Source organism: Hemiscyllium ocellatum, chromosome 24 (assembly GCF_020745735.1).
Source record: "Hemiscyllium ocellatum isolate sHemOce1 chromosome 24, sHemOce1.pat.X.cur, whole genome shotgun sequence".
Taxonomy (NCBI): Eukaryota; Metazoa; Chordata; class Chondrichthyes; order Orectolobiformes; family Hemiscylliidae; genus Hemiscyllium; species Hemiscyllium ocellatum.
Genome location: NC_083424.1, coordinates 27,154,049 through 27,172,678, shown reverse-complemented (window position 1 = coordinate 27,172,678; position 18,630 = coordinate 27,154,049). Strand labels below are relative to the sequence as shown.

The 18,630-nt window shown below is 41.4% G+C and overlaps 1 protein-coding gene across 5 annotated transcripts in view; it reads left to right on the top strand.

The window, feature by feature from the left end:
• Positions 1-18,630, top strand: part of cux2b (cut-like homeobox 2b) — a 327,451-nt gene that overhangs the window by 110,219 nt on the left and 198,602 nt on the right. Inside the window, exon 1 of one of the 5 annotated variants that reach the window (XM_060843614.1) lies at positions 16,812-16,886. The exons of the other annotated variants lie outside the window; for them this stretch is intronic. The gene's annotated coding sequence lies outside the window, so the exon portion shown is untranslated. Of the gene's footprint in view, positions 1-16,811; positions 16,887-18,630 lie in introns of those variants that run through there. 5 annotated transcript variants of the gene reach the window in all.

The window sequence follows — 18,630 nt, the reverse complement described above, 5'->3', positions numbered from 1 at the left end:
TAATCCATCAACTACTACCCTCTGTCTCCTTCCAGCCAGCCAATTCCTAATCCAAACCTCTAATGTATCCTCAATGCCATACCTCCGAAGTTTTAGCATTAGCCTACCATGGGGAACCTTATCGAACGCCTTACTAAAATCCATATACACAACATCTACTGCTTTACCCTCATCCACTTCCTTGGTCACCTTCTCAAAGAACTCAATAAGGTTTGTGAGGCACGACCTGCCCTTCACAAAACCATGCTGGCTATCCCTGATCACGTTATTCCTACCCAGATGTTCATAAATCTTATCCCTTACCATTCTCTCTAAGACTTTGCCCACCACTGAAGTCAGACTCACTGGCCTATAGTTGCTAGGGCTATCCCTACTCCCTTTCTTGAACAATGGGACCACATTCGCTATCCTCCAGTCCTCTGGTACTATTCCTGTTGACAACGACGACATAAAAATCCAGGCCAATGGCTCTGCTATCTCCTCCCTAGCTTCCCATAGGATCCTGGGGTAAATGCCATCAGGCCCAGGAGACTTATCTATATTCATCCTTTCCAATATTCCCAAAACCTCTTCCCTGCATATTTCCAGGGCATCCATTCTAATTATTTGTGATTCCATATTCACATCAGCAACAGTGTCCTGTTCCTGAGTGAATACTGATGAAAAGTACTGATTTAATGTCTCTCCAATCTCCTCCGCCTCCACACACAACTTCCCACTACTATCCTTGACTGGACCGATACCTACCCTAGTCATCCTTTTATTCTTGACATACCTATAGAAAGCCTTTGGGTTTTCCCTAATCCTACCAGCTAAAGACTTTTCATGTCCCCTTCTCGCTTCTCTTAGCTCCCTCTTTAGCTCCTTCCTGGCTACCTTATAACACTCAATCGCCCCTACTGAACCTTCACGCCTCATCTTTACATATGCCGCCTTCTTCCCTTTCACAAGGGACTCCAATTCCTTACTAAACCACGGCTGCCTCACAAGGCCCTTTACACCATGCCTGACTGGTACATACCTATCGAGGACATGCAGTAGCTGCTCCTTGAACACTCCCCACATCTCATTAGTGTTCTTCCCTTGAAGCCTGTTTTTCCAATCCACACATCCTAAGTCATGCCTCACTGCATCATAATTTCCTTGCCCCCAGCTATAGCTCTTGCCCTGCGGCACACGATTATCCCTCTCCATCACTAAAGTAAAAGTCACCGAGTTGTGGTCACTGTCCCCGAAGTGCTCACCTACCTCCAAGTCTAACACCTGGCCTGGTTCATTACCTAGAACCAAATCCAATATAGCCTCCCCTCTTGTTGGCCTGTCGACATATTGTGTCAGGAAACCCTCCTGCACACATTGTACAAACACCGACCCATCTAATGAACTCGAGCTATAGCTCTCCCAGTCAATATCTGGGAAGTTAAAGTCCCCCATAACAACCACCCTGCTACCTTCACTCTTTTCCTGAATCATCCTCGCAATATTATCCTCTACTTCTCTAGGACTATTAGGAGGCCTGTAGAAAACACCTAACAGGGTGACCTCACCTTTCCTATTTCTAACCTCAGCCCAAACTACCTCAGATGGCAAGTCCTCTTCCATCGTCCATTCCACTGCTGTGATACTGTCTTTGACAAGTAATGCCACGCCTCCCCCTTTTTTACCCCCATGTCTGATCCTACTAAAACATTTGAACCCTGGAACGTGCAACAGCCATTCTTGTCCCTGTTCTACCCACGTCTCTGTAATGGCCACAACATCGAAGTCCCAGGTACCAACCCACGCTGCAAGTTCACCTACCTTATTCCTTATACTTCTGGCATTGAAGTATACACACTTCAATCCACCTTTCTGGTTACAGGCACCCTCCTTAGAGATCGCTGCATTATTCCTAACCTCCCTACACTCAAGGTCCTGTACCCTAAAGCTACAGTCCTGGTTCCCATGCCCCCGCGGAGTTAGTTTAAACCCTCCCAAAGAGCACTAGCAAACCTCCCCCCAAGGATACTGGTGCCCCTCAGGTTCAAGTGTAGACCATCCTTTTTATAGAGGTCCCACCTTCCCCAGAAAGGACCCCAGTTATCCAGAAACCGGAATCCCTCCCTCCTGCACCATCCCTGTAGCCACGCATTTAACTGCTCTCTCTCCCTGTTCCTCGACTCTCTATCACGTGGCACGGGTAACAAACCAGAGACTACAACTCTGTTTGTTCTAACTCTGAGCTTCCAACCTAGCTCCCTGAAAGCCTGCCTTACATCCTCACCCTTCTTCCTACCTATATCGTTGGTGCCAACGTGGACCACGATCTGGGGCTGCTCCCCCTCCCCCTTAAGGACCCGGAAAACACGATCAGCGACATCACGTACCCTTGCACCTGGGAGGCAACATACCAAACGTGAGTCCCTGTCGCCCCCACAAAACCGTCTGTCTGTACCCCTCACTATCGAGTCCCCAAGAACAATTGCTCTACCTTTCTCCACCCTACCCTTCTGAGCAACGGGGCCAGGCTCCGTGCCAGAGGCCTGAACCTCGTTGCTTACCCCTGGTAAGTCATCCCCCCCACAAGTATCCAAAACGGTATACTTGTTCTTGAGGGGAATGACCGCAGGGGGTCCCTGCACTGTCTTCCTCCTCCCACTCCCCCTCACTGTCACCCATCTATCTTGAACTTTCGGAGTAACTACTTGCCTATAGCTCCGATCTATGACCTCCTCTGCCTCCCGAATGATCCGCAGTTCATCCAACTCCAGCTCCAGTTCCCTAACACGGGTTTGGAGGAGCTGGAGATGGGTGCACTTCTTGCAAGTGTAATCAGCAGGGACGCTAATGGCTTCCCTCACCTCATACATGTTGCAAGAGGAACATTGCCCTCTCTGCACTGCCATCCCTCTAAAAGTAAGCTTTCCTTAAAAAAAAACAAAAACCAACTAAATCTAAAGAAACAAACAAGGAACAAACATGTCCACAGGAATTTCTGGCCTGGTTTATTTCAATGAGAATTCCATTCCTGCTGCGATGAGTCAATGGATGATAATGATCAAATTTGTATCCAGACTATAGGAAGACCCCAACAGAAGATCATACTGTGGTTGATGTAAGCCTAGGATTCAGAAATCTCATTCTGTCAGCCTTAAGTTCATTCTACAAAACCTGATGTGAAACCAGTGAGGGAAGATGACTGAAATGTTCATCTTAAAAAAACACTGCGTCATATAATTGGTGATTTAGGAGTACTATCTTAATGATGTGTAGAACTCAATGTTGAAAAATGTGTTGCTGGAAAAGCTCAGCAGGTCAGGCAGCATCCAAGGAGCAGGAGAATCAATGTTTCGGGCATAAGCCCTTCTTCAGGAATCCGAAATCAGTAGAACTCAATGTTCTACTGCACAGGGACATTTCATTCTTACAGCTAATTCCAGATTCCTGAGGCTCTCCTCAGATTTCTGTCAAGGAAGAGTCTGCCAAGAGGACATTGTGGATGCTTTTGGATGTCCTAAGAAGATCAAACATTCCTGCTAACTTATGGGAGTGCCTGCCTCTGACGGACAGAAGGTCGTTGTCATTGTGAGCTATCCGTCATTTTCTGGATGACATTTACTCAAGGGGGTTTCTAAGGTTTCTGCCGTGGGTCTTCATGCACTCTGATTGGGTGAATCTCAACTTGTAGATCTTTGAGTACCTGCTGCAGGGTGTCCCACAATGTCCTGGCATTTGGAGTACAGGATTCATTTCCTTTTCTTTCCTCCTTTGCCACTAATCTATCACATCATTAAGGCTTTTGGGTTGGAACATGATGCATGAAGCCATTTTGAATGATTGATAACAAGCTCTCCCCAGTCAGTCATGTCAACTCAGAAACTAAAATGAGGCTTCAAAAAGAGTGTGGAAACCACCAAACAGCTCATCTACCGAGCCCTTGAAGCACTACCTATATCATATATTAGAGTTTTCAGCCATTTCTGAACCCACCAAAGTGGAACAGAAGTGAATTATCCTTCGTCCCCAAAGAATTACCTTGGAACAAGAGGAATGAAGCTTATCCTATGCCATATTTAAGTGTTAGTCTGATAATGGAAACTGAGGAATGCCATAATATTTAAATGTTGGTGCAATTATCTCACTGGTACTGAGCCTGCAGATTACCCTTGAGATCATCTTTCACATTTCTTGGAAAGCTATTTTTATTTATTAACAAGAACTGTTTGATAGCATGTCTTAAAAGTTAGTCATCTTCTGATGCAATATTCATAGGTTTTCATTAGTAAAAACAGTGATGCTAAGTGCTTGGAATGAAAAGAAAATTGCCAGTACTGGGGAAAACGTGCTTGAGACAGAAGTGGCAGTTTAAGACCCACTCTGGAATTACAAATATTAAAATGTGTGTGGTTTGAACTGTATAGTTGTGTGAATGATGAGGCTGACCTGGAAAAATTAAAAGTGCTCACTTGGAAAATTGAAAGTTAATATTGTTCTAAAGGAAGTAGAGATTTGGGTTTGTTCATGTGTGGGAGCGTACAACCTCATGGAAATCAAGTGTGTGTTCAGAACCTTGCAAAAATGTTGTTATTTCTACTTTGTAAAAAAAAAGGGCATTGGACACAGCTGGTTACAGAATTACATGTTATAGTGATTGCTTATATGTTTTTAGGTGATTGTGATTGGGGGAGGGAGTAGCTTTTGAAACCATTTCATTTTATGACTATGACTCTATAAGGTTTGTTTTGTAAGTCAAGAATGTTGATCTAGCCGACGTATTTCAGACAGGGTCCATAGCAGTAGTTTTCCGCAGAGTCCAAAGCAGTAGTTGTCTACTTCAGAGGGATGATTCCCCGTGTGTAATCCGTCTGCTCGTTCTCTGTATGTAGTTTCTCACGCAAACTTCGAAAGACGCCCTGAATGTGATCTCTTTAGTGGGAATTGAATTGCGTTCATTTAACAGTGTCTTGGCAGGCAATAGCAATTCCATAGCAGTCCTCACACAGAGAAATCTCTGAGCACTTCTCGGAACTAGTAGACAAGCAACATGGTCAACAAAGGGAAGTACTGGGTGCTTTGAAAGCTCAATGAAAGTTGTGTTTTGGAAGCATTTGAAAACAGAGACAGAGGTGAGAAAATAAGACAGTTTAGAAAGGGAATTGCAGCGGCCAAAGGAGCAGTAATCTAAAGTCGAGTGAACAGCATGAGAAAAGAAATAGTAATCCAATATCAGTGACCGACATCTGGGAGATCACTGAGGTCAGGATTGTAGTTATTTATTTTGTTTGTGTCTTCTGCACTGAGTGCCACATGGGGTAAACCATTTCTTTAACTGCTGTCCGGCCAGAGGAAGATTTATGACTCTGGTTAGAGTCTTCATTCCAAAAGGTCATGGTTTTCCACAGGGAGTGAAGCCTTGGGAAGGTCTTGAATGTGAGGATGAAGATATTAACAATCAGCTTCTCAGGGGCGAGGCTCTGCTTTTGCTAAGCTCTTCTACTGCACAAGAGTGTCTGGCTTCTGAGCAGGGAAGGTTTGATACTGGGTGAATTTTCATTCATAAGAGAAAGGCAACTGATAAGAAAGGCAAATCTAGGTTATAGTTATCTGATGAGGAACCATGCTGATGGTTTAGAAACTGCATGGTGCTCAATGTTAGTGAGGAAGCATGATTGTAATATGCTTTCTCGATAGGTCATTGCTGCTGAAGGATGGTTGGACCATGTGTTTTTCTCAAGATTAGTTTGTATTGCAAGTTCAGTAAGACCACAACCTGCAGCAAGTTAGCTATTAACACAGTCCAAGCAAAACATGAGCGTCAACTGGAAAATTGAGAAGATAAGCTACATGGCAGCACTATCTCACGCTTTTGTGAACTTCACCAATAAGAGAGCATGAGTTCAGTGTCATGGTCATTGATTATGTAATTGTGAAGAATTTACCATGTACACTACCTCCTAATGTCATGGCTGGATGCTGTTTGTAAAGGTTGGACAGAATTTGTATGGGGCTCTGACAAGTGTGGGCTATGGTGAAATGTGTGGTACAATCAGCTGAGATATTCAGCAAGGCCCATCTGGATGCTGAGATTATCTTGCTGTATCTTGTTTACAATTCTCAAGTGGCATGGTGAGATTCTCGCCAGGCCATGGTCTGTTGTCAGTAATTGCTCAGTTATTGCTTGCCAAGCACCTTGCTAACAGCCCAATCTGTCATGGAGTGCAGTCTTACCAAACTTGCCGTCCAGATTTGACTTTGGAGAATGTGAGCAGCGACTGATGGGCGACACGGTGGCACAGTGGTTAGCACTGCTGCCTCACAGCACCAGAGACCCGGGTTCAATTCCCGCCTCTGGTGACTGACTGTGTGGAGTTTGCACGTTCTCCCCGTGTCTGCATGGGTTTCCTCCGGGTGCTCCAGTTTCCTCCCTCAGTCCAAAGATGTGCGGGTCAGGTGAAATGGCCATGTTAAATTGCCCATAGTGTTAGGTAGGGGTATGGGTGGGTTGCGCTTCGGCGGGTCGGTGTGGACTTGTTGGGCCGAAGGGCCTGTTTCCACACTGTAAGTAATATAATCTAATTGACTTCCTTATGAACCAACTACAGCCACAACCTGCTAGTCGTTTACCCACTAACCAGCGTCTTGTTGGTTTCACTGCAAAATCCAAATGAATGAAAAGACAGACCGATTACAGAGAGAAGGTGAACCACTGTGAAGTAGGTTTTGGGCCAGAGGCTAAGGTCACAAAACACAATGCAAGAATTGCATGTATCTTCACGATTATAGGGTTTTTTATTAACCTGTTCGAACCAACATGTTCAGAGGTTGTTATTGTGCACCTCTGGAGCAGGTGGGACTTGAATCTGGACCTCCCCATCCGGGGGAAGGACTACTGCCACTCTACCCTGATGATTCACCTGTTGATGAATATCTGACATTCCCAAGGTGGAAATATTCCCTACTACCCCAGAGAGTTGTGGACGTGAGATGATTGGAACTATTTAAAGAGAAGGCAGATTGATTTTGAAATATGGCGGCGTTGAGGACCATGAGGAACTGTCAAGAAAGAGAAGTTGAGACCTGGGACAGATTAGCCATGATTTTGTGGAATGGCAGGGCAGGCTTGAGGGGAGGAATATCCTACTTCCACTCCTATTTCTGTTCTTACATGGTTTCCACTATTGCCAATGAATAATAAGTCCCGGGAAAGCATGGTCATCACTGAATGGAGAATCGCATGCTTCTATCTATATAGAATTGGAAATAACTAATGAAGGATGAACAGACAGAAAATCTTAAATGAATCTGAAGGGAATGAAGTGAACTCCACTCTGCAACCTCCATTTAACTGAATAGTGATGAGTATACTTAGCTGGTCTAAGGGATGGTGATGGTTCTGAAGACTGGTACTGAAAAGCCTTGGTCTGCCTTTCTAAGTCTGGGACTAGGAGTATGCTTGGTATGCATCCTCTGTTCCTAAGTAACTGAATTTGTTTCTTTCCACAAGAAAGGCCTCACGGAAGCACATTAATGTTAGATTTACAAATGAAAGCTGTTAGGATTGCAGTTACTGATTTTCATAAAGCTTCCGTGCAAGAGCTTCAAACCATCTCCATGGAATCAGTCTGTTAGAGGCGGTCCCTGATGTATGAACGTATGACTTAGGAACTCTTATATTTACGAATGAGATCCCCTATTAATATTGGTTATAAAGATTTGATAGACAAATATTTCCTTGTACTTATGAACAGCTATTTTGTATGGTAGTGTACTGTGTGCTGACTTATGTTCAAATCAGTTTACAAAAGTGGAACCCATTCATAACCCGAAGACTTCCTCTATTTGGATTTGTCCAGGATGTGTATTGCAGGTAAGTGGGAGACTCACTGAACCCATTTCTTTCTACAGAGGAGCAAGGAAAGGCTGTCCTTTAACATTCGTTTTGTTTACTGTTCTGTCAATAATATATCGGTTGGCATTCTAAAGAAAGTTCTGAACATGCCTGTTCTAAACACTTATTAATGATAGCAGCATTTTCTGAGGTTTATCTTTGTTTTATTTGTGCGGGTTCACGCAATGATTTGAAGGGACATTTTCTCAAATTACTCAGATGCAAATCGTTGACTGAGGCTATCTCAATTTCCACACCAGTGCAGTGGACTCAGTGCTCTAGATAATAAACTAACAATAGATAGGGTAATGGATGCCCTCAGTTGTGGCAGAATGACCCTGTATTGAGGGGAGTGCTGACCTGGGCAGAGTTAACTGAAAAATGGCAAGTTGTCTTTTCCATTTGTGATGCGTACTGACAGAAACCAGGAGATGCTCCAGCTAATTTTAGCTTAACGCTGTTCTTCAGAATCTGAAGTAAGAAACTTAAGTGCTTCCCTTGAAGAAGATGAACTAAAAAATAAATGTAAGTTAAACTTGCAGGCACGAAGTACATCCAACTGATAGCTATTTGTTGTCTGAATGTTGAAGTCTACTGAAGAAGGGCTTCCTTTGAATCATGGGTGGCATTTTACAATCAAACTGAGTTGAGTTGGAAAGGACTAAAGGAAAGCTGAGATGGACAGGATTAAAAGTTGCATGAAGTGCTGCATCCCGCATATTAACCTGAAGGCAGTCTTTATAATCGTCAGATGTTGGAGCCACAGCCGCTGCCATACGTGTCCAGGTGAAGTTACTGGTTGTCCAATGGGACCAATCACACAGCATTGTTTGATCCCATTGTGGATTTTGAAGGTATTTTTTCAGATCTCCCACTCAAAAGGGAGTTACAGTTGTGTTATCACATGAGGCAAGTGCAGGATTCTGCTGAGGTTTCTTGGACATGTAAATTGTTGGAGCGCCATTCACAGAGCCTTGCAATTTACTGACTCCCATGCTTTGTTCAGGTTAATGGTTACATTGGAGATTACCTGGTGCTACCTTGACATTTTTTTCTGGATTTGTCTGACAGCAGTGATCATGTCAGAGGTTCCTCTGGAAGATCCAAAGGCACACTGCATCCCCACAGGAGATAGGGATTTAGTGATATGTGGTGTTGGACTTTGATGACTGACTTACAATAATCTGTCAATGCACTGCAGATAATGTTTTGAAACGACAATCCTTAAAGAGCATTACTTACCACTCTGGGGTGTGCGTGTGTGTGTGTAGGGTTCTCTGCTCAGGATTGAGCGACGGTTGTTATTTTCTGACTCGAATCGTCAGAATGCAAAAAGTAGCTTCTCCTTCAATCTTTTTTGAGAGTGTAATTCTGGAATGAAAGATAAATCAAGTCCTTTCTCTGGTTCCTCTCCTGCAGTAACTTATCCCAGAGGTGCATGTAGTTCTCTTGGAAATCTTTCTCTTCAGAAGGTCTTATTTTCAGGTCTCCTCATTGTGGGATGCCATATTTGTGTATTTTTCCATTGGAATAGCCCAGCAACCTGATAATGATTATCTCTTTATCTACATGATTATCTCTCACCTCTTAGCTATATCAGGCAGCACATTTCCCTTGTTCTGATCTTGCAGTTCCAACTAGTCTTGCTGGAGTTTTTGTTCCCGTAGACAACCTGAGTAGTAAACAAAGACCATCATACTCTGGGACTTTAGCCAATCTGATAGTTTTGTGCTGCCAGACCTGTGACAATTTTGTGTGAAACCTGCTCTATCTTTCTCCCCTCCATTCTTTCAGTTTTATTTAAAAACAGATCCTAAAAGTCCAAAGTTTCCATTCTGTGTTCGGGAGATGCACTCACACATAAGTTTGGTTTATATTATTCACAAGGCTGTTTGGCCATTCACCTGGTCACTGAGGTGGTAGGTTCTTTTTCTTGATAACTTCTACGCGCCCACTTCTGTGAACAACTAAAATTTATTTAGCATGTACAAGCTGTGGAGGAACCCTTGATGCTCCTTTCAATGCTTGCGAAGCCATGTCAAGGGATCTTTCTGACCAAAGGAAACAGTCCTTCCTTTATACTGTACAAGAGTTTCACATTACAGTCAGTAACGCCCACAAGACGACCCCCAGCCATCCCCCCACAGTCACATGCCACTCAAAACACAATGTGGTGATCACATCATTTCCAGAAACAATCCCTTAATGACCTGTTGTGAATCATTTTTTTAACTGCCGAGAGTAGTCCGAATTTTAATTGAGTTCTGAAGAGGAGATAATAATGTAATTCTTTTACTTTGAATAACTAGGAAGTGGCCATGCAAATGGTTCTGAATGGCAAGGGATGGGAATATAAATTCCTTACATTCTACCTGTAAGACCAAGACGTACCACCCTAAGGCAGAGGCATACCACACTAGCCTTGGAACATCCAATTTCCTGCAGGTCAGCAGAGCAAATTAACCCTTTTGGTCTCAGGGCAATCAGGATCCTGCACAAATGGTATTGATGTTGCAGCATGGACAATGTAGTATTGAGTCCTCTCGTGAGATTTGAACCCACAGAATTCTGTATTGGAGGTGCATCAAGGACTGTTTTGGTAATGAAAGCTATGAGTGCCTTTACTCAGGCTGCATTTGTCAGTGCTGTTTCCTAACCTTTCCTATTTCATCATAGTTGCAATTTTGTAATTTATTGTAAACTGAGACCCTCAGAAAAATGAAGCTCAGTATTTGGTACAAATTAGCCAGCTGACTCTTTGCTAATATTCTGTTATTATGGACAATTTAGTAGTTGACTAATTTTTTAAAATGTTCACTTTTTTTTATCATATTACACAAATCTGTTGAAGGGTTACCATTAGGAGCAGGAGCTGTAAGTAGATTTAAATTGCTACTGAAAGGGTTTCCAGTGAAGGCAATATGTTATAATGTTCGAAACCATATGCACCATTTTCAAGGCTCATCAGTTTTACATTGATTTCCAGTGAAGTGTTTAATTGTATCATGAACAGGATATAATTCAAACCTTTCACCAAAATATATATTACAAAGTGATGTACAGCTCTGACAGCTGAAATTCAAAACTGTTCGGGCATCATAAATTGAGATTAATTTTGAAATTTTTATGTAGATGGTCTACTGAAATCACAAGAAGCAAACCCCATATTACTAACTCCGTTATAGAAATATGTGCAGTGACAAAAATGCTGCTGATTTTACCTTCCTTTCCAAGCGTATTTCATTAATTGTTTCCACACCAATGAAACGAAACTCAGAGATGATAGCACATTCTGTTAGAATATTTTAAACTGTAAAACACACTCTTAGTTATATGTCAGATATTACAGCAATCTAACTGGTATTTGTGGGTAAAGTTGGTAGGTCCTTGGCAGGTAACAGCAAGGCAGACTCATAACATTGTGTACACACTGCACAGGGAATCATTAAAGGTGGATTCTCTTAAAGGCAGGGTCCACATACAGTAATTTCTTCTGCTGCCTGAGCATTTTAAAGAAGTTTTAGTGGACTCCCTTAGCACAACTGATTTGACCTAGAGTCTCTTGAAGTAGGTCTAGTAGGAGTTTTAGTGGGTGATGGGGACCTGGTCATTGCTTTTGAAAGGGCATTTCAGCATAAACGATACAAATACTATAAATTGTCAGTTAGGTGTTAATGCATTACTCACAATTTATATGGATGGAAATAGATTCAGACTTCTCTCTTGGTCTTAAACACACACACAAAACACGCAGACGCACACACACACACATACACAAAACACACCTCTGACACACACTGTTGGTGTCCATTTGACATTAGTTCATAAACAGAGGGACGTTGAGCTTTTGATCCCAGGAAAATCAGGATGAAGGAACACCCTCTGCTACGAGAATTGTTTCTTTAAGTGCCCAGTCTTGGTAGATACGAGAGATGATTGAAAACTGGCCGCACCAGATCTCTTCTGGTTCCTGAACAAGGTTCAGTTTTTGACCCATAGATAATGCTGTGTTAGCGAGTTTTGAGAAGATTTGTAGCTCGGGTTGAGGTTCTGGATGTAAGTTTGCTCACTGACCTGGAATGTTCCTTCCAGCTCAGTGAGCAAACCTACATTTATAATGCTGTGTGTTTAAAATATTTCTTATTATGTGCTATTGTATTTTTACCTCAAAGAAGTCTGATTCTTTCTATAAATGATGCTTTATTTCTCCAGTGATGTACAGATAAATATGCTGAATGTAATTTACACGTGTATGTGGCTGATTATCATTAGAGAGCACAATGGGAAAGGTGATGTCCCAAAATAAGTCGAAGGGAGTGTATGGCCTATTGTCAGTGGCAGATAGAAACTACTTTATCCATTTTCTAATCTAATAGTGAACCTTATATTTATTCCTCAATTGAGTCTGATGTGTGTCTGCTGCAGTAAAATTGGACTTTGGTCATATGCTGACTGACTCTCTTCATCCTTGTAGGCGAGGTAAATAAATGCACATTGTACACAATCTGATCCTAATATCAGATATCAGATAATTCTGATTTTGGATGGATTAAAGACCTGAATTATTGTTCACTGGAACATTGTTTACACCCTTTGTCCCCTGACATTGGGTTGTGGTGGAATACAGTTTCATGGAAGGTTTCTGTTGTCATAAGTGACCATTCTTGGATGATTCTGGACAGTGTTTACAGGCAGATTGTTCATCGCTTTGCGGCATCAACACTGAGTCCAATCTGATCCTCAGCAGCAACAACTTGCGCAATTTAAATCACACCTTAAATGTAGTAAAATGACCTGAGACACTTCATAGGTGCATTACCAAATAAAATTTGACACCCAACCACATAACGTAATGACATATGGACAAATGGTCAAAAAGGGAGCTGTTAGCAGTTCTTAGAGAAAGGCTGGAAAGCTTTGGCATGGGGATTCCACAGCTCCGACATTACGGCTGCCTATGGAGAAAGTGAAGACTGCAGGTGCTGGAGATCAGAGTCAAAAACTGTGACTCTGGAAAAGCACAGCTGGTCACAGCATCCAGGGAGCAGGAGAGTTGAAGTTTTGAACATAAGCTCTTCTTCATTCCTGATGAAGAGCTTATGCATGAAACATCGACTCTCCTGCTCCCTGAATGCTGCCTGACCCGCTGTGCTTTTTGAGCGCCACACTTTTTGACTCTGCCTATGGAGAAGTGAAGCAGATTGGATAAGTGCAAGAGACCACAATCCACTCTCTTCAACAGGAGTCACTTATAAATGATTAAGTATAGCAAAGGGCTGCTGCAGCCACTTAAGGCTCCAAGTGGTGTCCTAGCTGACTATAAGGTCCTCTACGATACAAGCTCATGTTTTTACCCTATAACTCATTGGGCAAGACTCATACTGACCATCGGCAGGGAGAGCAGACTTTAATTTTCTTGAACCGCCTTCACTTCTTTGAGATTCCCTTTTCAGTCTTCCCATGAACAGAAAACTATAAAACTGATCTAGATCAGATGGGCCAATAGACTGAGGAGTGGCAGATGGAGTTTAATTTAGATAAATGTGAGGTGCTGCATTTTGGGAAAGCAAATCTTATTGCTGAATAAAGAGAACTTGGAGTGCAGGTTCATAGCTCCTTGAAAGTAGAGTTGCAGGTAGCTAGGATAGTGAAGAAGGCATTTGGTATGCTTTCCTTTATTGGTCAGAGTATTGAGTACAGGAGTTGGGAGGTCTTGTTGTGGCTGTACTGGACATTGGTTAGGCCACTGTTGGAATATTATGTGCAATTCTGGTCTTCTTTACTTGAGAGGGTTCAGAGGAGATTTACAAGGATGTTGCTAGGGTTGGAGGACTTAGGGAGAGGTTGAATAGGCTGGTGCTGTTTTCCCTGGAGCAGAGGAGGCTGAGGGTGACTTTATAGAGGTTTATAAAATCATGAGGGGCATGGATAGGGTAACTAGACAAGGTCTTTTCCCTGGGGTGGAGGAGTCCAGAACTAGAGGCCATAGGTTTAGGGTGAGAGAGGAAAATTTTAAAAGGGACCTAAGGGGCAATCTTTTCATGTAGAGGGTGGTATGTATATGGAATGAGCTGCCAGAGGAAGTGGTGGAGGCTATTATAACTGCAACATTTAAAAGGCATCTGGATGGGTATATGAATAGGAAAGGTTTGGAGGGATATGGCCCGGTGTTGGCAGGTGGGACTAGATTGGGTTGGGATATCTGGTCAGCATGGAAAAGTCAGACCGAAGGGTCTGTTTCCATGCTGTACATCTCTATGACTCTATTACTCTGTTTTTTTAAAATATTATGGAACTGCCATTCTGTATAAGTAGTTGTGTACATTTTTGACACTTTGACTTGTTTTTCAGATCAATTTTAGTTAGGGTAATGTACTGAGCTCTAAATCACATTCTATTTTCTTGTTCTGAATTGGAAAAATAACTTAAATATTTGGACTTTCTATCCTTGTTACTTTCTGTAACCACAAATTTACTTTAAAAAGTTTTCTTTCTTTTAATAAAGTTGGGAAAGCATGTTGAATATTGATCAGACGCTGCTTTCTGAAATTATTTTGAAAGGAAACCTGACCATACAATTCATGAGCTAGAATTTATAAGCTTGGAGTGCTTAACATTTAATGAATTTGAATGTCATTGATTTTTGAAAAATGTTTTCGTTATGACGGTCTATGCTATAAAATACTTCATAGCTAAATCTCTGGTGCTGACTTCCTGTTCCTCTTCCATGGTAATAGATCAGCCAGAGCTCCAAGGGTATACATTTTATCTCCAATGCACTTTTAATTTGCCAATTTATGTGACCTAGAGACCCGTGCTTCAGATTAGGGGGAAGGGGTGAAATAGTGCTATTGATCTGTGCAGTGCTGTCACTCTGGCAAGAAAATTAAAGGTTAACCATTAATTTCTGTATAATTGTGCATAACTACATGTTTAATATTGAAATTACTAAAATGTCACTGCACCCTACATTTATGTTCAAGAATTGCTATTTTTTACAAATTTTGATTTATCATCCATCCAGTTTGCTTTTGGATCCTCATCTCTTCAAGTGATAATTCACTGTGGAAAGTATTTCCATAGGAGGCTGACCCCTCCAGTAGTTCCCTGAATAGCTTCACTTTTGGCACTCAAGCAAGTGAATGGGGATGGTGGAGGTTACAGTACTCAGTAGTCATTAGAAACCTTAGATCATATTCACTGTCTTACATTCTCTTCTCTACTACCACATCTTGTAATTCACAGGGTAGTGTTGGATGAAGGGGGCCATCTAAGTTTATCCATTCAGAATGACACTGTAGTTTCCCATTTGAGAATCCAGCTGGTTCTTAAGCAGTTCATAGATTCTTTCCTCCACCGTGCCATCTGGGGGGGTGTTTAGAGGTTTGATCACTCTTTGTGGATTGCTTCCTGAAACCTGCTCTGTGTTTGCCTCTTACTAGTTTGAGTCCATGTCTTTTTGTTCTTCCCATAGCTACCTTGTTATAGCAGCACTTGTCACACATCTCCTTAAGACTGAAAAGCCCATGTTTCTCCTTTCTCCTGGCACAATCCTAGGAATTGGTTTTCTTTTACCACCTTTAATGCGTGAATGAATTCTTCATGGTGTGGTAACCAGAGGTGAGTGCAGTTCTTAGGTGTGGTCTGATCATGGCTTTGTCTGACTTCTGTCCAGTTGCTTTGGCTCTCCATTCAATATCCTGGCGATTTGTTCATCATTTGTTTACAGTTTTGAGCATGTTGACATGTCAAGTCTATCATGGCTCTGTCATGTACTAAGCACGTATAAATAACGGGTGACTTGGTGATGGGGTACCAGTCTTTATGGCATTATTTCAAGCTCCTTGCTGCTCTTCAACTTCACGACGTAGTTAGTCCGGGTTTCTGTATTTTGGGATATTGTAAGTAACAATGAACAAGAATTGTTTAGGATAATCTAACAAATGAAACTCGTGCCTCTGGTAATGAGTAAATGAAAATGCAGAATACAAGATATGGTTTGGCTCTTGATGATCATTACAACTTCTTGCCTTCGAACAAGGCATGCTGTGTTTCTTTCTATATATAAACAATCTTTTTCAGTGTGCTTTCTAAATTTGGCTGCTTGAGAAAACAGCAATGCACAAGCAAAACATCTGCTTAACTGATCATTTATACATAGGGTATGAATTTGCAAGGAATTTGATGGTTGATTCCAGTAATTTAGTGCCATTAAATGACTTAACATTTAGTTGTGTGTTGTTAATAACTAATGCCTTTGAATAAAGACTGGAAATATTTAACTAATGGTTAGAAAGGAAATAGTAAGTCTTGGGCAGAGAGAAATCTATTTGCCTGTTTACTGTGCCTTTTCAAACTGTCATCTTTCTTACTGTGATTCTGCATTGCACATTACAGAATTCAAAGAGGGATTCATTCTGTCCTTTCGTTTCAGTTTGTTATTGGATTCCGTTCCACCAGCCCCAGTGACGCTGACATAGTTAGACATTTTTATCATAAATCTACTGAAAAATTGCTATTTCAATATCAGATTTCTTTTTGACTTTAAACCATCACATAATCCTTGAATCGATGGCTTTGTTATGATACTTGGGATAAATGGGAAATGATTAAGAAGTACAGAGAATAGTTGGATTATAAGATCATTGTTGTATCATTAAAATTCTTTAGCTCCATCACTCTAGTCTGTCTCTCCTCTGTCCCCCAATGCTCTTACTCCCCAGCTTCAGTTATGGAGTTCCCTGTGGAATTCAGACAGGAATGACAACCCACAGAAATCTCTCTGGTTTTAATATTTTTCTTTATATTTGCATATCCAACAGGAAATGTGCTTCCAACAAAGGGAAGTGGCCTACTTCACCATTTCCTTTCATAGTTGAGGTACTTTGTCATTTTAAAGCATTCCATCCATTGACAACAAGCAGTAAAAGCCTTTTGACAGTGTGATCATTTGAATTATTTGTGATTATTGGAACCTGTAATATTAGGATTGGCCGGTCCACAGTACCTGAACTTGGGGGTGAGCAAGATAAGATTAATTTTTGTGTTATACTATAAACTGGTTTCTCTAAATAATTGCAGTGAATTTGTAAGTATGAATGTGTATTTTTTAACCTCTTAGGATCCAATTTAAGTGTAATGCTTATTGTTTCCAGTCTTATTGTACTTGAATAATTGTTCATTTGTATTTTTTGGGGTTATTTTTTTGCTCATCAAGGAAGAGGTTTAGTCTTGAGGAATGGAATTTTTTTTTCTCGTTTTGGTACAAGCACTTTAACTAAAATGCTGGTGACTTCACTTGGCTTAAATTAAAAGCTAAACATTGCAAATCTTGGAAAGATGAGGCAAAGACAAAGTAGGCATGGTCGTGTTGAACCGAAGGGTCTGTTTCCATGCTGTACATCTCTATGACTCTATTAGAGGTACTCAGCAGGTTTGGCAGTGCTGGATTATTAACCTAACTTTTCCTTGTTGATCACCATGTTAACTCCAGCTTCTCCAGGATTTTCCTTTGATTTATGGTAGAATGAGGTATTTGCCTCTGAGCTACCTGTTAATGAGCCAACAGGCCAACTATCTCAGTGAGTAACTCACTGGCCTCTGCATTTAGGCCAAGATTTTCTCTTTTATTTGCTGTATGTGACAGTTAGGACTCTGGAGAATGCTAAACAATTACCAGCAGGCCTTGATGGGTTGTGAGGGAATGGGTGTCTGAGTTTGTTTAACTTTAAAAAGTGCAGTTTTATGTCCTTGAGCTGATGTATCGTTAAATATACATTTGTCCGCCAGAATGGAAGCTTGTTTGGAAAGAAAAAGAATGGAGTGTCTTTGGTGCATCGTTATTTAAAATTTCAGCCATACTCTAAAACAAAACATTTTGCCCTTTCACAAAATTTTGAGTGGACCTTATTTATAATAATGTTTATGGTTTTCTCTATTTGTTGGGGTATTGAGAATTTGGTAATGGTGTGGATCTAAAGAGCTAAATTCTGTTTGCTTTCAAGAAACATAGCCTTGGGACCAATTTGGTTCAAGTTTATAAAATAATGAGGGATTCAATTGTGTTTGCATGGACACATTTACTTCAACTGGATAGATTAGGGTAAATCAGATCACATTGATAACTTCAAGTTAAAGGCAGCACTAAGTTAAATATTCAATCAGTCTTGATTTCTGAGAGAATAGTGTGAAACAGGATTCTGGCTTTCTTGGTGAATGATTTGAATGGGCAAGAGCTGGATGTGTTACTGTCTGTGGTGGTGATGATGACATTGTACAGCTAGGTATCCTGTACAATATGTGGAGGGCAATGTGATCTCCTGCACTGGATTTTGTTGGCATGGAGAAAACTTCTCCAGATTTCTTTTGTACCCAAATTGGGCAGGGTGATTTTTTTTTTGTATCTCCATACAGTCATATCGCTCTGACTGGCTGAAGGCCTCTGCTAGTGATTAAAGAGGCATCACAACAGGTTGTGTGAGATTGTTGGTCAAGCAAACCTACTGGGAAGTGCCCAAGGGCGGTGGGAGATGGTCCGACCTGCATATCTTCCTCTCTCCTTCATATCAGCTCCTTTTACCCCACTCTGTCCCTTCACTATCCACTTGGTAAACTTTATCACTTCTGAAGAATTTGTTATCTGTGATGAATTAACTCCATTTTTAAGGAGCAGAGGGAATTTCGTTTTGTGTATTTAGTCCAGAATAGAGTTATACAAATAGTGAACTATGGAAATGTGCTTGATTCAAGTTGTTTTCAGTAAT